Consider the following 15,204-nt stretch of genomic DNA (forward strand, 5'->3'; position numbering starts at 1 on the left):
GACGAGACGCCATCAGATCCAATTCTGGTGTGCCCCATAGCTGAACCAGTTGAGCAAACCCCTCCGGATGGAGTTCCCACTCCCCCGGACGAAAAGCCTGACGATAAAATGGAGATAAGGGAGCCATTTACCAATATTTTTGCTCTGTGTAATAATATCAAACTAGAGGTGCAGACCCTATATAACTATTGCAAACTATTATAAATAGGGAGAAAATAAGGAGAAGTAGTCCTTATAAAAAGATAGGGAATTCAGCACTCTCATATACACATTTAAAGAGACAGAGATATAAATATCTCAAGGTATCAACCTAAGTATTAAGATAAATAGAGCTGAGTGTGGAGCCAGGTGGAAACCCAGAATAAAGACTTGACAACTAGCATGCTTCCAAGGCACTCATAATTTTATTATTTACAAAAAGCAACAAAATTCTGAATAAAGGTCATGTGGCCATAAAGGTAATTTGAAACAAAATTTATTCAAAAATATGAGCTAAAAAGCTAAGTGAGACATCTCATAGGAAAATAAAGTGTCTAAAAAATGAGTGGCTAAATATAATAGTGACAATGCAACACCTCTATTAGAGGACAATCCCAAAAGAAAGAGTAATATGAGGGTAATGTCATAATAATATCATGAGGATCTATGCAGTTCACATAAACATTGAGCCAGAGTAATATAATCACAAGAATACTGTAGAATGCATATTTTTCAATTTGGAGTGAAAAATAAACACAGGAAAAAGCTTTGCACAATCATATGCAGCATGCAACTATACCAAGTCTTTAAACACAACACCAACATCAGAGGACAGTTCCAAAGTTAAGGGTCAATACTGTCATGATATAAATATAGGATCTATGTGTTTTAAAGATGGGTATTGTATAGTAAATTTTGCATAACTTCTGACAAACAGGATATTAGTAAAGCAGCAGCATTTAGCATGAACACATCACAATTTAAAGGAAGTCCTTCCAAATCTGTTGTAAACAGGCATCCACTTGTATTGCGGGAAGAAAAAATTAAGTAAGTTTCCACTACCTGTAAAGAACAACACAGTCATAGCATGCACTCACAGCCTTTGCCATATAAATCAAGAACAAAATCCTTGGTAAGAAGCTGCAAATCCGGTGAACGTTCCTGTGTTGCACAAGATGCAAAACAAAGTAATAAATCACTCCAGCAAGCTGCAATTCTTTGAGGTGTAGTAGGAATTTCCAAAAGACAGGCGTCTCATCAAAGCAATCAGCTGTTACAACTGCCTACACGTGTTTCATCCCAATGAATAGCAGGGACTCCTCAGGGAGATTAGAAAATCTGCCTCCCAGTTCTCTACCCCTGTGATATAGATCGCTGATAGATGGCAAGAGTGAGTCTCTGCCCATCGGATTATACTGGAAACTTCTATCCTCGCTAAGGAACTCCTTGTTCCCCCCTGATTGATATAAGCCACAGTCGTGATGTTGTCCGACTGAAATCTGATGAATCTGGCCGAAGCCAGCTGAGGCCACGCCTAAAGAGCATTGAATATCGCTCTTAATTCCAGAATATTTATCGGTTGGACCCTGTGCTTTCAGGGAATTCCAGACTGCACCCCAGCCCAGTAGGCTGTCGTCTGTCGTCACTATAACCCACGCTGGCCTGCGGAAACACATTCCCCTGGACAGGTGATCCTGTGACAACCACCAAAGAGAATCTCTGGTCTCCTGATCCAGATTTATCTGAGGAGATAAATCTGCATAATCCCCATTCCACTGTCTGAGCATGCATAGTTGCAGTGGTCTGAGATGTAAGCTAGCATATGGAACTACGTCCATTGCCACCACCATTAGTCCGATTACCTCCATACACTGAGCCACTGACGGCCGAGGAATGGAATGAAGAGCTTGGCAGGTGGACAAAATCTTTGATTTCCTGACCTCCGTCAGAAATATTTTCATGTCCACCGAGTCTATCAGAGTCCCTAGAAATGAAACTCTTGTGAGAGGGGAAAGAGAACTCTTTTTTTACGATCACCTTCCACCCATGAGATCTTAGAAAGGCCAACACTAAGTCCGTGTGAGAAAGTCGACGCTTGAATTAGGATGTCGTCTAGATAAGGCGCCACTGCTATGCCCCGCGGCCTTAGGACCACCAGAAGGGACCCTAGCACCTTTGTGAAAATTCTTAGCGCCGTGGCCAACCCAAAGGGAAGAGCCACAAACTGGTAATGCCTGTCCAGAAAGGCAAACCTGAGGAATTGGTGTAGGAATGTGTAGATACGCATCCTTTAAGTCCACGGTGGTCATATATTGACCCTCCTGGATCATTGGTAAAATAGTCTGAATGGTCTCCATCTTGAAGGATGGAACTCTTAGAAATTGGTTTAGGATCTTGAGATCTAGAATTGGTCTGAAGGTTCCCTCTTTTTTGGGAACCACAGATTGGAGTAGAACCCCTGTCCCTGTTCTGTTTTCGGAACTGGGCAGATCTTCTACACAGCGTACGAACGCCTCTCTTTTTGTCTGGTTTACAGACAATTGAGAAAGATGGAATCTCCCTCTTGGAGGAGAATCTTTGAAATCTAGAAGATACCCCTGGGTTACGATTTCTACAGCCCAGGAGTCCTGAACGTCTCTTGCCCAAGCCTGAACAAAGAGAGAGAGTCTGCCACCTACTAGATCCGGTCCCGGATCGGGGGCTACCACTTCATGCTGTCTTGGTGGAAGCAGCAGGCTTCTTGGCCTGTTTACCCTTGTTCCAAGCATGGTTAGGTCTCCAGACTGGCCTGGATTGAGCAAAGATCCCCTCTTGCTTTGCAGCAGGGGAAGAGGAAGCGGGACCACCCTTGAAGTTTCGAAAGGAACAAAAATTATTTTGTTTGGTCCTCATCTTATTAGACGTATCCTGAGGGAGGGCAAGGACCTTCCCTCCAGTGATATCTGAAATGATCTCTTTCAGTTCAGGCCCGAATAGGGTCTTACCCTTAAAAGGGATGGTCAAAAGCTTAGATTTTGATGACACATCAGCCGACCAGGACTTAAGTCATAACGCTCTACGCGCTAAAAACATAATTTATGTAAGAACTTACCTGATAAATTCATTTCTTTCATATTAGCAAGAGTCCATGAGCTAGTGACGTATGGGATATACATTCCTACCAGGAGGGGCAAAGTTTCCCAAACCTCAAAATGCCTATAAAAACACCCCTCACCACACCCACAAATCAGTTTAACGAATAGCCAAGAAGTGGGGTGATAAGAAAAAAGTGCGAAAGCATAAAAAATAAGGAATTGGAATAATTGTGCTTTATACAAAAAAAATCATAACCACCACAAAAAAAGGGTGGGCCTCATGGACTCTTGCTAATATGAAAGAAATGAACTTATCAGGTAAGTTCTTACATAAATTATGTTTTCTTTCATGTAATTAGCAAGAGTCCATGAGCTAGTGACGTATGGGACAATAAATACCCAAGATGTGGAACTTCCACGCAAGAGTCACTAGAGAGGGAGGGATAAAATAAAGACAGCCAATTCCGCTGAAAAAAATAATCCACACCCCAAAATAAAGTTTTAATCTTATAATGAAAAAAACTGAAATTATAAGCAGAAGAATCAAACTGAAAAAGCTGCCTGAAGTACTTTTCTACCAAAAACTGCTTCAGAAGAAGAAAACACATCAAAATGGTAGAATTTAGTAAAAGTATGCAAAGAAGACCAAGTGGCTGCTTTGCAAATCTGAACAACCGAAGCTTCATTCCTAAACGCCCAGGAAGTAGAAACTGACCTAGTAGAATGAGCTGTAATCCTTTGAGGCGGAGTTTTACCCGACTCGACATAAGCATGATGAATCAAAGATTTTAACCAAGATGCCAAAGAAATGGCAGAGGCCTTCTGACCTTTCCTGGAACCGGAAAAGATAACAAATAGACTAGAAGTCTTTCGGAAATCTTTAGTAGCTTCAACATAATATTTCAAAGCTCTAACTACATCCAAAGAATGCAACAATCTTTCCGTAGAATTCTTAGGATTAGGACACAATGAAGGAACCACAATTTCTCTACTAATGTTGTTAGAATTCACAACCTTAGGTAAAAATTGAAATTAAGTCCGCAACACCGCCTTATCCTGATGGAAAAATCAGAAAAGGAGATTCACAAGAAAGAGCAGATAACTCTGAAACTCTTTTAGCAGAAGAGATGGCCAAAAGGAACAGAACTTTCCAAGAAAGTAATTTAATGTCCAGAGAATGCATAGGTTCAAACGGAGGCGCTTGTAAAGCCCCCAGAACCAAATTCAAACTCCAAGGAGGAGAGATTGACTTAATAACAGGTTTTATACGAACCAAAGCCTGTACAAAACAATGAATATCAGGAAGATTAGCAATCTTTCTGTGAAACAACACAGAAAGAGCAGAAATTTGTCCTTTCAAAGAACTTGCAGACAAACCTTTATCCAGACCATCCTGAAGAAATTGTAAAATTCTAGGAATTCTAAAAGAATGCCAGGAAAATTGATAAGAGCACCAAGAAATGTAAGTCTTCCAGACTCGATAATATATCTTCCTAGACACAGATTTACGAGCCTGTAACATAGTATTAATTACTGAGTCAGAGAAACCTCTATGACTGAGAATCAAGCATTCAATCTCCATACCTTCAAATTTAATGATTTGAGATCCTGATGGAAAAAAGGACCTTGAGATAGAAGGTCTGGTCTTAACGGAAGAGTCCAAGGTTGGCAAGTAGCCATCCGAACAAGATCCGCATACCAAAACCTGTGAGGCCATGCTGGAGCCACCAGCAGAACAAACGAACGCTCTTTTAGAATCTTGGAGATCACTCTTTGAAGAAGAACCAGAAGCGGAAAGATATAGGCAGGATGATACTTCCAAGGAAGTGACAATGCATCCACTGCCTCCGCCTGAGGATCCCTGGATCTGGACAGATACCTGGGAAGTTTCTTGTTTAGATGAGAAGCCATCAGATCTATTTCTGGAAGACCCCAGATTTGAACAATCTGAAGAAACACCTCTGGGTGAAGAGACCATTCGCCCGGATGTAACGTCTGGCGACTGAGATAATCCGCTTCCCAATTGCCTACACCTGGGATGTGAACCGCAGAAATTAGACAGGAGCTGGATTCCGCCCAAGCAAGTATCCGAGATACTTCTTTCATAGCCAGAAGACTGAGTCCCCCCTTGATGATTGACATATGCCACGGTTGTGACATTGTCCGTCTGAAAACAAATGAACGATTCTCTCTTCAGAAGAGGCCACGACTGAAGAGCTCTGAAAATCGCACGGAGTTCCAAAATGTTGATGGGTAACCTCGCCTCCTGAGATTCCCAAACTCACTGCGCTGTCAGAGACCCCCATACAGCTCCCCAACCTGTCAGACTCGCATCTGTTGAGATCACAGTCCAGGTTCGAAGAACAAAAGAAGCCCCTTGAACTAAACGATGGTGATCTGTCCACCACGTCAGAGAGTGTCGAACAATCGGATTTAAAGATATTAACTGTGATATCTTTGTATAATCCCTGCACCACTGGCTCAGCATACAAAGCTGAAGAGGTCGCATGTGAAAACAAGCAAAGGGGATCGCGTCCGATGCAGCAGTCATAAGACCTAGAATTTCCATGCATAAGGCTACCGAAGGGAATGATTGAAACTGAAGGTTTCGACAAGCTGAAACCAATTTCAGACGTCTCTTGTCCGTCAGAGACAAAGTCATGGACACTGAATCTTTGGAAACCTAAAAAGGTTACCCTTGTCTGAGGAATCAATGAACTCTTTGGTAAATTGATCCTCCAACCATGTTCTTGAAGAAATGACACAAGTCTATTCGTATGAAATTCTGCTAAATGTGAAGACTGAGCAAGTACCAAGATATCGTCCAAATAAGGAAATACCACAATACCCTGTTCTCTGATTACAGATAGCAGGGCACCGAGAACCTTTGAAAAAATCCTTGGAGCTGTTGCTAGGCCGAACGGCAGAGCCACAAATTGGTAATGCTTGTCTAGAAAAGAGAATCTCAAAAACTGATAGTGATCTGGATGAATCGGAATATGCAGATATGCATCCTGTAAATCTATTGTGGACATATAATGCCCTTGCTGAACAAAAGGCAGAATAGTCCTTATAGTTACCATTTTGAATGTTGGTAATCCTTACATAACGATTCAATATTTTTAAATCCAGAACTGGTCTGAAGGAATTCTCCTTCTTTGGTACAATGAATAGATTGGAGTAAAACCCCAGACCCTGTTCCAGAACTGGAACTGGCACAATTACTCCAGCCAACTCTAGATCTGAAACACATTTCAGAAATGCTTGAGCCTTCACTGGATTTATTGGAATGCGAGAAAGAAAAAATCTTCTTGCAGGAGGCCTTACCTTGAAACCTATTCTGTACCCTTGTGAAACAATTTTCTGAATCCAAAGACTGTGAATCGAATTGATCCAAATCTCTTTGAAAAAACGTAATCTGCCCCCTACCAGCTGTGCTGGAATGAGGGCCGCACCTTTATGTGGACTTGGGAGCTGGCTTTTGGTTTCTAAAAGGCTTGGATTTATTCCAGACTGGAGATGGTTTCCAAACAGAAACTGTTCCTTTAGGGGAAGGATCAGGCTTCTGTTCCTTATTCTGACGAAAGGAACGAAAACGATTAGCAGCCCTTTATTTACCTTTAGATTTTTTATCCTGAGGTAAAAAAGTTCCTTTCCCCCCAGTAACAGTTTAAATAATAGAATCCAACTGGGAACCAAACAATTTATTACCTTGGAAAGAAAGGGAAAGCAAAGTTGACTTAGAAGACATATCTGCATTCCAAGTTTTAAGCCATAAAGCTCTTCTAGCTAAAATAGCTAAAGACATATACCTGACATCAACTCTAATGATATCAAAGATGGCATCACAAATAAAGTTATTAGCATGTTGAAGAAGTTTAACAATGCTATGAGTATTATTGATCTGACACTTGTTGTGCCAAAGCCTCCAACCAAAAAGTGGAAGCTGCCGCAACATCAGCCAAAGAAATAGCAGGCCTAAGAAGATTACCTGAACATAAATAACCTTTTAGAAGGAGTAAATGAATTACCCAGATTATTCCATTCCCTAGAAATTACTTCAGAAATAGCATAAGGGACAGGAAAAACTTCCGGAATAACTAAAGGAGGTTTAAAAACCGAATTTAAACGCTTAGTAGATTTAGTATCCAGAGGACTAGATTCCTCCATCTCTAATGCGATTAAAACTTCTTTAAGTAAAGAACGAATAAATTCCATTTTAAATAAATATGAAGCTTTATCAGTGTCAATATCAGACAGAATCCTCTGAACCAGAAAAATCATCATCAGAAACAGACAAATCAGAATGATGATGTTCATTTAAAAATTCATCTGAAAAATGAGAAGTTTTAAAAGACCTTTTACATTTACTGGAAGGAGGAATAACAGACATAGCCTTCCTAATAGATTTAGAAACAAAATCTCTTATATTAACAGGAACATCCTTAGTATAAGATGTTGATGGAACAGCAACAGGTAATGAATATTACTAATGGAAATACTATCTGCATTAGCAAGCTTATCATGACATTCCTCACAAACTACAGCCGGAGGAACAGTTACCACAAGTTTACAGCAAATACACTTAACTTTGGTAGAACCAGCATCAGGAAGCGTTTTTCCAGAAGTAGCTTCTGATCCAGGGTCAATCTGAGACATCTTGCAATATGTAAGAGAAAAAACAACATATAAAGCAAAATCTATCAAATTCCTTAAAAGACAGTTTCAGGAATGGGAAAAAATGCCAATGAACAAGCCTCTAGCAACCAGAAGCAAATGAAAAATGAGACTTAAATAATGTGAAAAAAAGGTGGAGACAAAAATGACGCCCACATTTTTTTAGCGACAAAAAAACGCCCACATTATTGGCGCCAAGAATGACGCCACATCCGGTGACACCGACATTTTTGGCGCCAAAAAAATGACGCCAACACGAACAACTTCCGGCGACAAGTACGACGCCGGAAATTAGACATTTTTTGCGCCAAAAAAGTCCGCGCCAAGAATGACGCAATAAAATGAAGCATTTTCAGCCCCCGCGAGCCTAACAGCCCACAAGGAAAAAAGTCAATTTTAAGTTAAGAAAAAATGATTTATTCATATACATTATCCCAAATAATGAAACTGACTGTCTGAAATAAGGAATATTGATCATCCTGAATCAAGGCAAATAAATGTTTAAACACAAATATTTAGAACTTTATATAAAAGTGCCCAACCATAGCTTAGAGTGTCACAAAAAATAAGACTTACTTACCCCAGGACACTCATCTACATGTAGTAGAAAGCCAAACCAGTACTGAAACGAGAATCAGTAGAGGTAATGGTATATATAAGAGTATATCGTCAATCTGAAAAGGGAGGTAAGAGATGAATCTCTACGACCGATAACAGAGAACCTATGAAATAGATCCCGTAGAAGGAGACCATTGAATTCAAATAGGCAATACTCTCCTCACATCCCTCTGACATTCACTGCACACTGAGAGGAAAACCGGGCTCCAGCCTGCTGCGAAGCGCATATCAACGTAGAATCTAGCACAAACTTACTTCACCACCTCCACGGGAGGCAAAGTTTGTAAAACTGATTTGTGGGTGTGGTGAGGGGTGTATTTATAGGCATTTTGAGGTTTGGGAAACTTTGCCCCTCCTGGTAGGAATGTATATCCCATACGTCACTAGCTCATGGACTCTTGCTAATTACATGAAAGAAACATCAGTACACTCCGGCACTGCATAGTATTTATCCAGTCTACACAATTTCTCTGGCACTGCAATTGTAACACAGTCATTCAGAGCAGCTAAAACCTCCCTGAGCCACACGTGGAGGTTATCAAGCATAAATTTTAAATGTAGAAATATCAGAATCAGGTTAAATCATCTTCCCCGAGTCAAAAATATCACCCACAGACTGAAGCTCCCCTCAGCTTCTGCATATTGTGAAGCAGTATCAGACATGGTTCTTTTTATAGCGTCTGTATGCTCTGTTTAATTTCAGGTAGTCTGGCTAATACCGCTGACAGTGTATTATCCATAACTGCCGCCATGTCTTGTAAAGTAAACGCTATGGGCGCCCTTGATGTACTTGGCGCCATTTTGAGCGTGAGTCCCTGAAGCGGGAGTCAAAGGGTCTGACACGTGGGGAGAGTTAGTCGGCATAACTTCCCCCTTGTCAGAATCCTCTGGTGATAAAAAAATTTTAAAAAACAAAAAATAATCTTTATTGCTTAAATTGAAATCAGTACATTTGGTACACATTCTAAGATGGGGTTCCACCATGGCTTATAAACATAATGAACAAGGAGTTTCCTCTATGTCAGACATGTTTGTACAGACTAGCAATGAGACTAGCAAGCTTGGAAAACACTTTAAATCAAGTTAACAAGCAAATATAAAAAACGTTACTGTGCCTTTAAGAGAAACAAATTTTGTCAAAATTTGAAAAACAGTGAAAAAATGCAGTAAATCACACGAAATTTTTACAGTATATGTAATAAGTTAACAGAGCATTGCACCCACTTGCAAATGGATGATTAACCCCTTAATGCAAAAAACGGATCAAAAAAACGAAAACATAATTTATGCTTACCTGATAAATTTATTTCTCTTGTAGTGTAGTCAGTCCACGGGTCATCCATTACTTATGGAATATATCTCTTCCTAACAGGAAGCTGCAAGAGGATCACCCAAGCAGAGCTGCTATATAGCTCCTCCCCTCACATGTCATATTCAGTCATTCGACCAAAGCAGACGAGAAAGGAGAAACCATAGGGTGCAGTGGTGACTGGAGTTAAATTAAAATTTAGATCTGCCTTAAAGACAGGGCGGGCCGTGGACTGACTACACTACAAGAGAAATAAATTTATCAGGTAAGCATAAATTATGTTTTCTCTTGTTAAGTGTAGTCAGTCCACGGGTCATCCATTACTTATGGAATACCAATACCAAAGCTAAAGTACACGGATGAAGGGAGGGACAAGGCAGGAACATTAAACAGAAGGAACCACTGCCTGAAGTACCTTTCTCCCAAAAATAGCCTCCGAAGAAGCAAAAGTGTCAAATTTGTAAAATTTTGAAAAGGTGTGAAGCGAAGACCAAGTCGCAGCCTTGCAAATCTGTTCAACAGAGGCCTCATTTTTAAAGGCCCAGGTGGAAGCCACAGCTCTAGTAGAATGAGCTGTAATCCTATCAGGAGGCTGCTGTCCAGCAGTCTCATAGGCTAAACGTATTATGCTACAAAGCCAAAAAGAGAGAGAGGTAGCCGAAGCCTTTTGACCTCTTCTCTGTCCAGACTAAACGACAAACAGGGAAGAAGTTTGACGAAAATCTTTAGTTGCCTGCAAATAGAACTTCAGGGCACGGACTACGTCCAGATTATGCAAAAGTCGTTCCTTCTTTGAAGAAGGGTTAGGACACAGTGATGGAACAACAATCTCTTGATTGATATTCCTGTTAGTAACTACCTTAGGTAAGAACCCAGGTTTAGTGCGCAGAACTACCTTGTCTGAATGAAAAATCAGATAAGGAGAATCACAATGTAAGGCAGATAACTCAGAGACTCTTCGAGCCGAGGAAATAGCCATCAAAAACAAAACCTTCCAGGATAACAGCTTGATATCAATGGAATGAAGGGGTTCAAATGGAACGCCTTGAAGAACATTAAGAACTAAGTTTAAGCTCCACGTCGGAGCAACAGTCTTAAACACAGGCTTAATCCTAGTTAAAGCCTGACAAAAAGCCTGAACGTCTGGAACTTCAGCCAGACGTTTGTGTAGAAGAATAGACAGAGCAGAAATCTGTCCCTTTAACGAACTAGCAGATAAGCCCTTTTCTAAACCCTCTTGTAGAAAGGACAATATCCTAGGAATCCTAACCTTACTCCATGAGTAACTCTTGGATTCGCACCAATATAAATATTTACGCCATATCTTATGGTAAATTTTTCTGGTAACAGGCTTCCTAGCCTGTATTAAGGTATCAATAACCGACTCCGAGAAGCCACGCTTTGATAGAATCAAGCGTTCAATCTCCATGCAGTCAGCCTCAGAGAAATTAGATTTGGATGGTTGAAAGGACCCTGAATTAGAAGGTCCTGTCTCAGAGGCAGAGACCACGGTGGACAGGACGACATGTCCACTAGGTCTGCATACCAGGTCCTGCGTGGCCACGCAGGCGCTATCAGAATCACCGAAGCTCTCTCCTGTTTGATCTTGGCAATCAAACGAGGAAGCATCGGGAATGGTGGAAACACATAAGCCATGTTGAAGACCCAAGGGGCTGTCAGAGCATCTATCAGCACCACTCCCGGGTCCCTGGACCTGGATCCGTAACAAGGAAGCTTGGCGTTCTGGCGAGACGCCATGAGATCCAGATCTGGTTTGCCCCAACGAAGAATCAGTTGAGCAAAGACCTCCAGATGAAGTTCCCACTCCCCCGGATGAAAAGTCTGGCGACTTAGAAAATCCGCCTCCCAGTTCTCCACGCCTGGGATGTAAATCGCTGACAGGTGGCAAGAGTGAGACTCTGCCCAGCGAATTATCTTTGAGACTTCCAACATCGCTAGAGAACTTCTGGTTCCCCGTTGATGGTTGATGTAAGCCACAGTCGTGATGTTGTCCGACTGAAATCTAATGAACCTCAGAGTTGCTAACTGAGGCCAAGCTAGGAGAGCATTGAATATTGCTCTTAATTCCAGAATATTTATTGGGAGGAGTTTCTCCTCCTGAGTCCATAATCCCTGAGCTTTCAGCGAGTTCCAGACTGCGCCCCAGCCTAGAAGGCTGGCGTCTGTTGTTACAATCGTCTAATCTGGCCTGCGAAAGGTCATCCCCTTGGACAGATGTGGCCGAGAAAGCCACCATAGAAGAGAATCTCTGGTCTCTTGATCCAGATTTAGTAGGGGGGACAAATCTGAGTAATCCCCGTTCCACTGACTGAGCATGCACAATTGCAGTGGTCTGAGATGCAGGCGCGCAAATGGTACTATGTCCATTGCCGCTACCATTAAGCCGATTACTTCCATGCACTGAGCTACTGACGGGTGTGGAATGGAATGAAGGACACGGCAAGCATTTAGAAGTTTTAATAACCTGGCCTCTGTCAGGTAAATTTTCATCTCTACAGAATCTATAAGAGTCCCTAGAAAGGGAACTCTTGTAAGTGGTAATAGAGAACTCTTTTCCACGTTCACCTTCCACCCATGCGACCTCAGAAATGCCAGAACTATCTCTGTATGAGACTTGGCAGTTTGAAAACTTGACGCTTGTATCAGAATGTCGTCTAGGTACGGAGTCACCGCTATGCCTCGTGGTCTTAGTACCGCCAGAAGTGAGCCCAGAACTTTTGTAAAGATTCTTGGAGCCGTAGCTAATCCGAAGGGAAGAGCTACAAACTGGTAATGCCTGTCGAGGAAAGCAAATCTTAGATACCGATAATGATTCTTGTGAATCGGTATGTGAAGGTAGGCATCCTTTAGATCCACTGTGGTCATGTACTGACCCTCTTGGATCATGGGAAGGATGGTTCGAATAGTTTCCATTTTGAATGATGGAACTCTTAGAAATTTGTTTAGGATTTTTAAGTCCAAGATTGGTCTGAAGGTTCCCTCTTTCTTGGGAACCACAGACAGATTTGAATAGAATCCCTGCCCGTGTTCCGTCCGCGGAACTGGGTGGATCACCCCCATTAGTAAGAGGTCTTGTACACAGCGTAGAAACGCCTCTCTTTATTTGGTTTGCTGATAACCTTGAAAGATGAAATCTCCCCCGTGGAGAAGTTTTGAAGTCCAGGAGATATCCCTGAGATATGATCTCCAACGCCCACGGATCCTGGACATCTCTTGCCCAAGCCTGGGCGAAGAGAGAAAGTCTGCCCCTCACTAGATCCGTTTCCGGATAGGGGGCCCTCTCTTCATGCTGTCTTGGGGGCAGCAGCAGGTTTCTTGGCCTGCTTGCCCTTGTTCCAGGACTGGTTAACTTTCCAGCCCTGCCTGTAACGAGCAACAGCTCCTTCCTGTTTTGGAGCGGAGGAAGTTGATGCTGCTCCTGCCTTGAAGTTACGAAAGGCACGAAAATTAGACTGTTTGGCCTTTGATTTGGCCCTGTCCTGAGGTAGAGCATGGCCCTTACCTCCCGTAATGTCAGCTATAATTTCTTTCAAGCCGGGCCCGAATAAGGTCTGCCCATTGAAAGGAATATTAAGCAATTTAGATTTAGAAGTCACGTCAGCTGAACAGGATTTAAGCCATAGCTTGGATGGCGAATCCGGAGTTCTTAGCCGTAAGTTTGGTTAAATGTACAACGGCATCAGAAACAAATGCGTTAGCTAGCTTAAGTGCTTTAAGCTTGTTCATAATTTCATCCAATGGAGCTGTGCGAATGGCCTCTTCCAGAGACTCAAACCAGAATGCCGCCGCAGCAGTGACAGGCGCAATGCATGCAAGGGGCTGTAAGATAAAACCTTGTTGAACAAACATTTTCTTAAGGTAACCCTCTAATTTCTTATCCATTGGATCTGAAAAGGCACAACTATCCTCCACCGGGATAGTGGTACGCTTAGCTAAAGTAGAAACTGCTCCCTCCACCTTAGGGACCGTCTGCCATAAGTCTCGTGTGGTGGCGTCTATAGGAAACATTTTCCTAAATATGGGAGGAGGGGAAAAAGGCACACCAGGTCTATCCCACTCCTTGCTAATAATCTCTGTAAGCCTTTTAGGTATAGGAAACACGTCAGTACACACCGGTACCGCATAGTATCTATCCAACCTACATAATTTTTCTGGAATTGCAACCGTGTTACAATCATTCAGAGCCGCTAATACCTCCCCTAGCAATATGCGGAGGTTCTCAAGCTTAAATTTAAAATTAGAAATCTCTGAATCCAGTCTCCCTGGATCAGATCCGTCACCCACAGAATGAAGCTCTCCGTCTTCACGTTCTGCAAACTGTGACGCAGTATCCGACATGGCTCTCACCTCATCCGCGCGCTCTGTCCTTAACCCAGAGCTATCGCGCTTGCCTCTTAATTCTGGCAATTTAGATAATACTTCTGTCATAACAGTAGCCATGTCTTGCAAAGTGATTTGTAAGGGCCTCCCTGATGTACTTGGCGCCACAAAATCACGCACCTCCTGAGTGGGAGGCGAAGGTACTGACACGTGAGGAGAGTTAGTCGGCATAACTTCCCCCTCGTCTGGTGATAATTTCTTTACATGTAAAGATTGACTTATTTAAAGTAGCATCAATGCAATTAGTACACAAATTTCTATTGGGCTCCACATTGGCCTTTAAACATAGTGAACAAAGAGATTCATCTGTGTCAGACATGTTTAAACAGACTAGCAATGAGACTAGCAAGCTTGGAAATACTTTTCTAAATAAATTTACAAGCAATATAAAAAACGCTACTGTGCCTTTAAGAAGCACAAAAAGCTGTCACAGTTGAAATAACAATGAACCAAAATAGTTATAGCAACCAATTTTTCACAGTAAATGTATTAAGTTAGCAAAGGATTGCACCCACCAGCAAATGGATGATTAACCCCTTAATACCCAAAAACGGATAACAATTTAATAATTAACGTTTTTATCACAGTCAAAACACACTGTCACAGGTCTGCTGTGACTGATTACCTCCCTCAAAATGAATTTTGAAGACCCCTGAGCTCTCTAGAGACGATCTGGATCATGGAGGATGAAGTAGACAGATTGTGACTGAATTTTTACTGCGCAAAAAAGCGCTAAAATAGGCCCCTCCCACTCATATTACAACAGTGGGGAAGCTCAGAAAACTGTTTCTATGCAGAAAACAAAGATGGCCATGTGGTAAAAATCATGCCCCAATAAGTTTTATCACCAAGTACCTCACAAAAAACGATTAACATGCCAGTAAACGTTTTAAACATACATTTGAAAAGTTATGAATTGTTATTAATAAGCCTGCTACCAGTCGCTTTTACTGCAGTTAAGGCTCATACATTATTTCAGTATTAACAGTATTTTCAGAGTCGATTCCATTCCTTAGAAAAATACATTCAGTGTACACACACTCATCAGCCTAATACCAGTCGCTATCACTGCATTTAAGGCTGAACTTACTTTGCATTGGTATCAGCAGTATTTTCTCAGTCAATTCCATTCCTCAGAAAAATAAT

The sequence above is a fragment of the Bombina bombina genome, chromosome 2 (genome assembly GCF_027579735.1).
Source record: "Bombina bombina isolate aBomBom1 chromosome 2, aBomBom1.pri, whole genome shotgun sequence".
Lineage (NCBI taxonomy): Eukaryota > Metazoa > Chordata > Amphibia > Anura > Bombinatoridae > Bombina > Bombina bombina.